Raw genomic sequence first — 9,427 nt, 5'->3', positions numbered from 1 at the left:
AAACACATGAGTGAATGAGATCTGCTCCACCCACACCACAGGAGCATCTGCCCTGCGCTTTACATCATTTTATTAGATTAAGTAAAGTGTATTTCACTGTGTCGCGTGTTTCAGCAAATGTGAACTTAACAAAGCAGGTCAACCTCTGCTGTAGATATTTCAAATTAATTTCAACATTGCATCTGCATCATTACAGATTTAGTTTAATGACATTAGAATCGAAGATAGTGCCGCTTTATATCTTTAACACTTCTACCTCGTTCATGGTCTGAATACGCCGCACGAAAGAATACTTTCCCATAAAGCATTGCGGCCCACATAATGCACCTCCTCTTAATGTATATATAGTGCGCCATCTACTGGGAAACATGGAAAATGCAGGAAAAATAAAACAGTAAACAAGATTTATTATTGTAATTTATTCCAGTTCGCCGAACCTGAATAAATTACTGTAATTATACTATAAGTTCGGCGAATTTGAATAAATCACTGTAATTTATTCAGGTTTGCCGAACTTGAATAAATGACAATAATAAACCTTGTTAATGTTTTATTTTTCCCTGCATTTCCGGCGTTTCCCAGTAGATGACGCACTATATATACATTGAGGGGCGGTGCATTATGTTGGCCGCAATGCTTTATGGGAAAGTGTTCTTTCGGGCGGCGTATTTGGACCATAAGTCAGTTAGAAGAGTTTAAGATATAAAGCTGCACTGGTTCAACTCACAGTTGCATCAAAGAAATATTTAAAATCTATAAGTTGTATTATTCTGACGCTGAGCGGGACGGGCCTTTGGGAGCTTTAAGATGAATTTACAGTTTATCAACCCTTGAAGTGTGTTCGAGTCAAAATCAGAGGTGGGGAAACTTTCTGGCTCGCGGGCCACATACGGTCATAGAGTTTGACTGAAGAGCCGGACAGAAGACAGGACATAATGTGTAAGCGCTCGGATTCATTACATACTTATTCACATTTATCTAGGACTTCAGACGCGCTACACGTTCCATCACTTCAGAAAGATTCAGAACATAAAACTGTTGAGACCTGTTCCACTGCACACCACGAGTGAGTGTATATCTGTATATCGTGAGGACTCCGTTTTCAAATATGACTGAGAACAGCTCAAAAACAAAACTCTCACCATAAAACCACAGATACACACCTGTGACCGTGATAAAACCTCACTCCAGAATGTTTAACATATCAATAATTACAACTCATAGACTTTAAGTTTCCTTGATCTATTTTTACCAGCTTAACATGGAAGCAGTGCAGTCTTATATCTTAAGCACCAACTACTTCACTCATGGTCCGAATAACTCCTGTAAGAACACTTTCCCATAAAGCATTGCGGCCAACATAATACGCCGCAACTCAACGTATATATAGTGCGCCATCTACTGGGAAACGCTGGAAATGCATGACAAATAGAACATCAACAAGGTTGATGGCGGGCCGGGCCGGATTAAAAGGTTTAAAGGGCCGCATACGGCCCCTGGGCCGTAGTTTGCCCACCCCTGATCTAAACTCTTCACTCACAATAATAAAGTTTGATTCTTTTCTGTGGCGTCTGCTCCTGAAGCTCCTGAAGCTCCTGAAGCACCTGAAGCCTCCTCAGGTTCGCTCCTTCACTCTGTGCTTCTCACTTCATATGACACGTTTGATTGACAGCTGAAAAATGAGGATCGAGGAGAAGGAAGAAGTTTGAAGAAGTCGAACGCTGACACCAGACGTCACCGAGTCTTTGACCTCAAGTCCGAGTCAAGTCCCAAGTCGAACACAGGCAAGTCCAAGTCGAGTCTCGAGTCACTGGTCCATAAGTCCAAGTCAAGTCCAAGTCGTCTGTTTTGAGCTTCAAGTCATTTCAAGTTTTTAAACCAAAGGACCAAATATAGTTTAGATTTTTGCAATTTATATGAATTTTAAACGAAATTGTACTGAAAAAGTCATAGTATTTTTTATATATGAGTATTTATATAAGATTTGTAGAAGTGCAAATGTTTCATTAGTCGTGAGTCAAAATGGTCGATGCTCTGAGCCTCTGTGTTTGTAACAATTGAAAAAGTCGTTCTAAGTGCAGAGATTTCTCACATAAATAGAAAATTACATATCTTGGTCTGTGTGATTGTGCAGAGGCGATTGCACTTTTTTTGTTTTGAGGCAAAAGGATATTTTGAGTTTCACTTACAGACTTGATATTTGGCACTTTCGTAGCTAAGGCCTTAAATTAAAAAAAAAAAATGTCGAAAAAGTTTTATTACAGCCATATGACACAACTAAAACACGTCATTACGGAGTAAAAGTTTTAAAAGCAAAATTATTTAAAAAATCCAAGAGATGACAAATGTACTAAGGCCCCGTCCACACTAGTTTGTATTCAAGTGGTTTTGGTTGTGTGTACAGTGTTCGTTCACATTAATCTGATGGAAAAACGGCTCCAGAGACAAAACGATCTGGTGCCTCCAGCTCCACGAGTTCATGTTCGTACAGATCTGATCCGGCACCATGTGGACTCCTGAAAACACTGATACTCTGATGTAGGAGCTCGAGTCTTGTCCTGATTGGACACGTCACTGTGACTCGTTCCTTCTGATTCTCTGGTTTCGTGACATCGTCATGTGACGCTGTTGAGGAAAACAGTTAAAACAAACCAGAGACAAACAGGAAACAGCGGAGCTCAAACAAGTCGCCGCGCTCGTCTTAAAATCCAGTGTTACGTTCAGTAACAACTGAACCTCATCGTCGTCCACAAAAAGACTGTTTTTACACTTGCCATCTTCCTCGGCTCAGAATCGACTGCTGCATCTTCAGACCTGGTGCTTCACTTCCTTGTTTTTATCACCTACATGACGTTGTGACGCCAGCCTGGTCATGTGACTAGAGTTTCAGGCGCTTTCGTGTTACTGTGAGGAGGGAAGGTTTTGACTGAGGACACAGAAACGATGTGTCTGGAAGCAAATCTTTTCTGATTCGATGATTCGTTTCAGTGTAAATGTGACCTAAAAATCCCCTTTGGTCTGGGAGGGTTAAACTGTTAAGTTCTTCTTGGCTTGTTCCTCTGAGTTCACCACTGTCTCCAAACACCTTCAAATGTTTGCACGTTTCACTGGTCACTTTGTTTTTTGTGTCAGATGCCCTTCCTCACTCTCCAGCCCATTTTCTCTGTCATGTTCTGGCACTTCTGATGAGTTTGAGTGCAGTGGCTGTTGTTCATTTTTGTTCTGACTGTAAATAAAGACAAACACTTAAAGTCAGTGCACAGCTCCTCGACTCCAATGTGTCTGTACAACGGAGATACTCACAGTTCAATACGAGTCTCGGGTCTGGATTCAGTTTTCTGCAGAGATAAAAACACACATTCAGTTTGTGTGAGCAGCTCAGAGATGATCACCCCCCTGAGATTATGTACATTTGTTGTGTTCATTATACCTCCTCTTTACTTCTCTAAACTTATACAATTATACTGTCAAATACTATAAACTGAACATTTTGATTTAAGGAGATTTTGACAAGATCTGAGTTTTATTGTTCACTTGCCAATTGAATATTTTTTTATCTTGTAATTTAAGATCCTGTCTGCTCCTCTGGCTCTGCTCTGGATATCTGAAGGCGTGTCTGTGCAGAGATTATAGTTCTTAATAGATTCAGACTCTAAGATCTTCTCATCCATCAAAGCAACTCCTGACAGACCAATGAAACTAGTCCATCCACACTCTCCCGCTGTACAAAAGTGTAACGTTTGTTTTTATGCTTAAACACAAACAGAGCTTCAGATCATCAGGAGACAAAGAAACAGGAACACCAGGTTCATAAGGCCTTAATAAGACAATAAGGTGTTCTAAAGTCTCACTCCATGAAACAGAGATATCTGAGGAGGCTTGTTCCTGCGTTTACAGCAGCTCACATCCATCCATTTTCTTCCTCTTCTCCGGGGTCGGGTCTCGGGGGCATCAGTCTAAGCAGTGACTCCCAGACTTCCTTCACCCCAGACACTTCCTCCAGCTCCTCCAGTGGGACCTGAGGTGTTCCCAGTCCAGTCCAGAGACATCGTCCCTCCAGTGTGTCCTGGGTCTTCTCCTGGTGGGACATGAACACCTCCTGAGGGAGACGTCCAGGAGACATCAGAACAGACGTCCTCCCCTCAGACGCTCCTCTCCACGTGGAGGAGCAGCAGCTCTACTCTGAGCTCCTCCCATGTGACTGAGCTCCTCACTCTGTCTCTAAGTGAGCGCCCAGACGCCCTGCGGAGGGAATTGTGTCGCTTGTATCGTGGATTTGGTCCTTCAGGTCATGACCAGAGGTGAGGGGACGAACAGAGACTGACTCTAAATCCAGACTCAGCTCTCCTCTTCACCATAACGGTCTGATACAGCGACCGCATCACTGCCCACGCTGCACCTGTCCACCTGTCAATCTCACGCTCCATCCTCCCCTCACTCGTGAACAAAACCCCGACAAGACAGACTTGAACTCCTCCACTTGATGCAGAGACTCTCCACCCCCTGGAGAGGTGATTTTCTGTGACGAGGCTCCAGATGTTTTTCAAAGAGAACACCAGGGTTCAACTGCTCTGGTCCTGACAGAAGAACACAAACAAACTGGATCTGACTCTAGATCTACTCACACCTGGCGATATAACAAACAGAAGAGGAGACCAATGATGATCATCTGGACTAATACGAGTGCAATTAGAACAACTATACATATCCACACAAGTGAGTGTTTTCCTACAGAAAGAAAAGAGTGTTTGAATTCTCTGTGTTCAGATGAAACCAGGAGTCACTGCTCACACTTACCTCCTGTCTGTGTTTCTGTCTCTCTCTGTGTCTGTGTCTCTTTCTCTGTCTCTGTCTCTGCTTCAGTGACTTCAGTGAGGATAATAAAGTTCTCCTGTTCAGTCTTGAGTTCACAGGAGAACAGGCCCAGCTGCTCTTTGGTCAGATCCTTCAGGCTCAGACTGTTGGACTTTGTGACTCCAACAACAAACTGTCTCCAGGACTCAGTGTAGACCGACTCTGGTCCAGACCGACTCAGAATGATCTGACTCTGGTTGAACCTCCAAATGAGACTCTTCACTGGAGCAGAGGGTTCAGTGCAGGGGATTATCACATAATCTGAAACATCTAAAACAACAAAACAAAAGGATCAAGTAAAAATATATTCAAAAAAAGGGCTCTTTGTAAAGGATCTTAAACACAAACCTGTGTAATAATAAATGACACTGTTCCTCCTGTAGGTGGCGCTCCTCCAGCTGCCCCTGCTGTTGCTCACATTACAGCTGTATTGATGTGGAGGGCTGTGAGGCAGAGACACAGAGCTGTGCACAGACCACACTCCGCCCTCTGAGAGGGTCACCGTGGTAAGAGCTGCAGAGGAGGGAGGGCTCCAGGACACTGAGGGTTTGGGGTAGACTCCCTCAGATCTACAGAGGAGCTCCTGCCCCTGCTGCTGCAGAGACACTGGAGCTGGAGCTACAGAGAGACGCTTCACTGTCAAACCACATTTACACTCTTACATATGTTATTATCAAAATAATACTCATTATTTACCAGAAACAGACACATCCACATAAGACTTTGTGCCAGTGGAACTGTTGTTGACATTGACATAACACTTGTATTTTCCTTCATCCTGAACTTTGACCCCTGAGAGCCGCAGTGATGCGTTTCCTGTGGACAGTTCCTCCTCAAACAGAGAGGTTCTATTCTTGTAGTTCCGGTTCTGGTGATTAAACTGGTTCTTACCATAATAGTAACTGTGAACTGGAGTTTTATCTTTAGGTCCTTTGGCCCACTGGATCACAATGTCTAGTCCAGACTTAAATCTGCAGGGCAGAACACAGGTCTCCAGAAGAACACAGGAGACAGCAGCGTCTGAGACACAAACACAAAACATCCAAATACAGTTCAGTTCAGACTTTAGTATTGTGAGTACAACATTACAGCACAGACACTTTTACTCCAAGACATTTACCTTTTTAATACAATTTTAATTCTCAGAGTAGTTTTCACTTTTACTCTTACTGAGTAATAAATATGACAGCAACAGTAACAGAGTAAAGTAACAGAACTCTCATCTGAGTAAAAGTTGTGCTGTGAGTCTGAAGTGACAAAAACTTTACGTGACAATATGAAATGACCTGAATATTTGTTTTGTGTGGCTCCTTCAGACACACACACACACACACACACACACACACACACACACACACACACACAGACCCTTTCTGCTTCATAAATAAGTTTAATTACATTTCAAATATAGATATACTTTATTATCCCGAAGGAAATTCTTTTTTCATGCAGCGTACACAATACATCACATCACTTTATATCCATTTATCAAATTATAGTGAAGTGTTTGTGTAAATGTTACACAGTGCACCTTTAAAGTTAAACAAATCTGAGAGTGCTGCAATGCTAATGCTAATGCTAATGCTAAGTGTTCATAGGTCTGTTACTTCAAAATTACTCAAGTAGAAATACAAAGCAGTAGTCCAAAAATTACTCAGGAGAAAAAAAAGTATTTGGGAAAACTACATGTAACCCACCCATGTTTTACTTATTAATTTGGAAGTGTGTTTGTTTAACGGTGCAGTATCATATGCGCCCAGTAGATGGTGCTGTAGATTCTGTTGCAAATGCACCGACATCTTGTGAAGAAAAACTGGACAGCACATGTAAGCTACAGTATATTGTGCAAAATGTGGTAAAATATTGCTTAAATGGTTAAATAACAACTTGTTTTTGGTTCTTAGAGACAAATCAATTTGCAAAGGGTTCTGGAGAAAAAGATTTATCCAGGTTTTGTTTGTGCTTGTTCTCCGGTCAGTGTGCTAAAATGATATGCTATCTTCATCTTGACTTAATTACATAATGCACAATTTACTATTTGACAATTTATTATTGACATGATTCAGTGAACATATAAAAAACAACTGGAGAACTGGAGAACTATGTACAAATCAGAACTTATTTACAAAAACAGATTTTAAGGGTTGTTACACTTCCATGTGCGCTGCTAGTTCCACGTGTTGAATATTGCATCGTGTAAAAACCTGTGAGCTGCTGTAATCCAGTTAGAAGTACTGTATTTTCCGGACTATAAGTTGCTCTGGAGTACAAGTCGCACCAGGCAAAAAATGTGCAATTTAGAAGAAAAAAACATATGTAAGTCGCACTTTTTGGGGAAATGTACTTTATAAAATCAGAGACCAGGAACCGACCGAAGTTATAGTAGTAACAGTTATAGTAACAGACTGAAGAGGAGTTAATATGTTAATGTGACATATTAACAGTTATTCAGATGACTAGAGCATAAACAACAGAACAGAACAAGTTTACCAAACTCACGATGTCACTCCAAATCACTAAATCCATTCAATTCTTCATTGTCAGTGTCACTTCTGTGCGACCTCCAGAGATAAACCATAGATCCATGAGGTAAACTTTGCGCCGCTTCCTCTGTCGCTGTCGTCAGACTCAGCATCAGTTCCAGTTAGAATTGTTCCAGCCTTTCTGAATCTCGACAGGATGGTTTCGGTGTCACTGAAGTCCAGACTTTGTCCATCCATCCAGTGGCTTCAGGAAAGTTTCATGGTGCATCCTCGGTTAACATGAAGCTGTGTTCTTCATCTCTGCTTTCCTCTGTCCCTCACAAGTTTCTAACTCACTCCAAACTTTCTTTTTGCTGCTCAATTACCGTTTTCGGCTGAATATTTCATTATTTGCAGCAGGACACCTTTTTCCACAGGAGGCATGTGCAGTAGAACGCGAAGTGACAGTGGTGCAGGAGTAATAGTAGTACTGGATACAGACACGAGACTAGAGCTTCTCGCGACTGTCAGTCTGAAAATTTCAATATATAATTCACAGGACCACCCCAACCATGAAAAAAAACGTGACTTATAGTCCAAAAATACGATAGTTTGAAATTATTTGAACCAGATCTGATTTTGTGCTTTATGAGAATAATATTAATATTACTTTGATTATGCAGGTTGTTTTTTTTTTTCCCTGGGACTGTTTCGGTGTGAGGCTGGAGTCACTGGATCCAGGACCTGAGGACCTGCTGGACGCCGTAACATCTCTCTGTGGTGGACCTGGCCTTCATTGCAGCACATTGCAGTTAAAGGAACAATTTGTCTGAACAAAGGACTGATTTACATGGGTAAATATATAAACATAAACTGGTAATATTTGGGGGGTATTGATTTTGTTCAGTAAATTTTGTTCACTTTTCTCCTTCCAACCTACGGTCCAGATTTATTACACCTTCTTTCCTCCTTTAGAACTTAGATTCCTGGGTACGTGTATCATTCATATCTGACTAGTTCAATTGATACAGGTCACATACTTAAGTTACATAAACATTAGTAACACAACATCTGATTTATAATTAGACGTGAATGACATTTGCATGGTGTGTTACAGAACGTGTCTTATCATTCGATAACTCAAACACTCCTAAAGGTGGGAAGTACTCAGTTACATTTGCTTGAGTAACATTTTAAAGAAATTGTACTTTTCAAGCTGCATATTTTTACTCCTACTTGAGCAATATTGTTATTGTATATTTGTAAGTATTCTTTACAAATATACAAAGAGGAAGCACTGACGAATGAGGGCGTTGGCGACCAGACGCTTAACGAGGAAATGTCAAAATACTCAAGTCATCAAATAATCAAATAAAGTGTTAAATGTCTGACCTGATGGTTCAGCTGTGGTCCACACGAGCAGAAACAGCACAGCTCCAGTCTGGGTCAAACACACGTTCATTATCCACCGTCAGTAAAAAAAAATAAGACATGAGACCACAGACACAAGTCCAGAGTTCAGAGTCCTGCCCTCAGATTAGATCAGCTCAAGACGACACAACAAAACAGAACAGACTGGTTTGTTTGGTTTGTCGTATTAAAGTTTGCAGATCAAGATTCCAGTGAGTCCGAGTCACGTTATGTAAACTATGTGAATGAAATACCACAGGTAACTTGCACAATATTCAGACTGAGAGAAACAGTACCACAGTCTGACCTCACAAACTCCTCTTACTGTGGTCACACCGGCTGCTCAACGCCAAAGTGTCAAATACTGTCGTTGTGTCCTTAGGCAAGACACTTCACCCACATTGCCTTGTGTGACAGTGTGTGTGTGTGTGTGTGTGTGTGTGTGTGTGTGTGTGTGTGTGTGTGTGTGTGTGTGTGTGTGTGTGTGTGTGTGTGTGTGTGTGTGTGTGTTGTGTGTGTGACGTGTGTGTGTGTGTGTGTGTGTGTGTGTGTGTGTGTGTGTGTGTGTGTGTGTGTGTGTGTGTGTGTGTGTGTGTGTGTGTGTGTGTGTGTGTGTGTGTGTGTGTGTGTGTGTGTGTGTGTGTGTGTGTGTGTGTGTGTGTGTGTGTGTGTCTGTGTGTGTGTGTGTGTGTGTGTATGTG

This window comes from Boleophthalmus pectinirostris, unplaced genomic scaffold, assembly GCF_026225935.1.
Source record: "Boleophthalmus pectinirostris isolate CB_2022bp ecotype Guang Dong unplaced genomic scaffold, ASM2622593v1 HiC_scaffold_15, whole genome shotgun sequence".
NCBI lineage: Eukaryota > Metazoa > Chordata > Actinopteri > Gobiiformes > Gobiidae > Boleophthalmus > Boleophthalmus pectinirostris.
Note: the sequence above shows the minus strand (reverse complement) of the source record.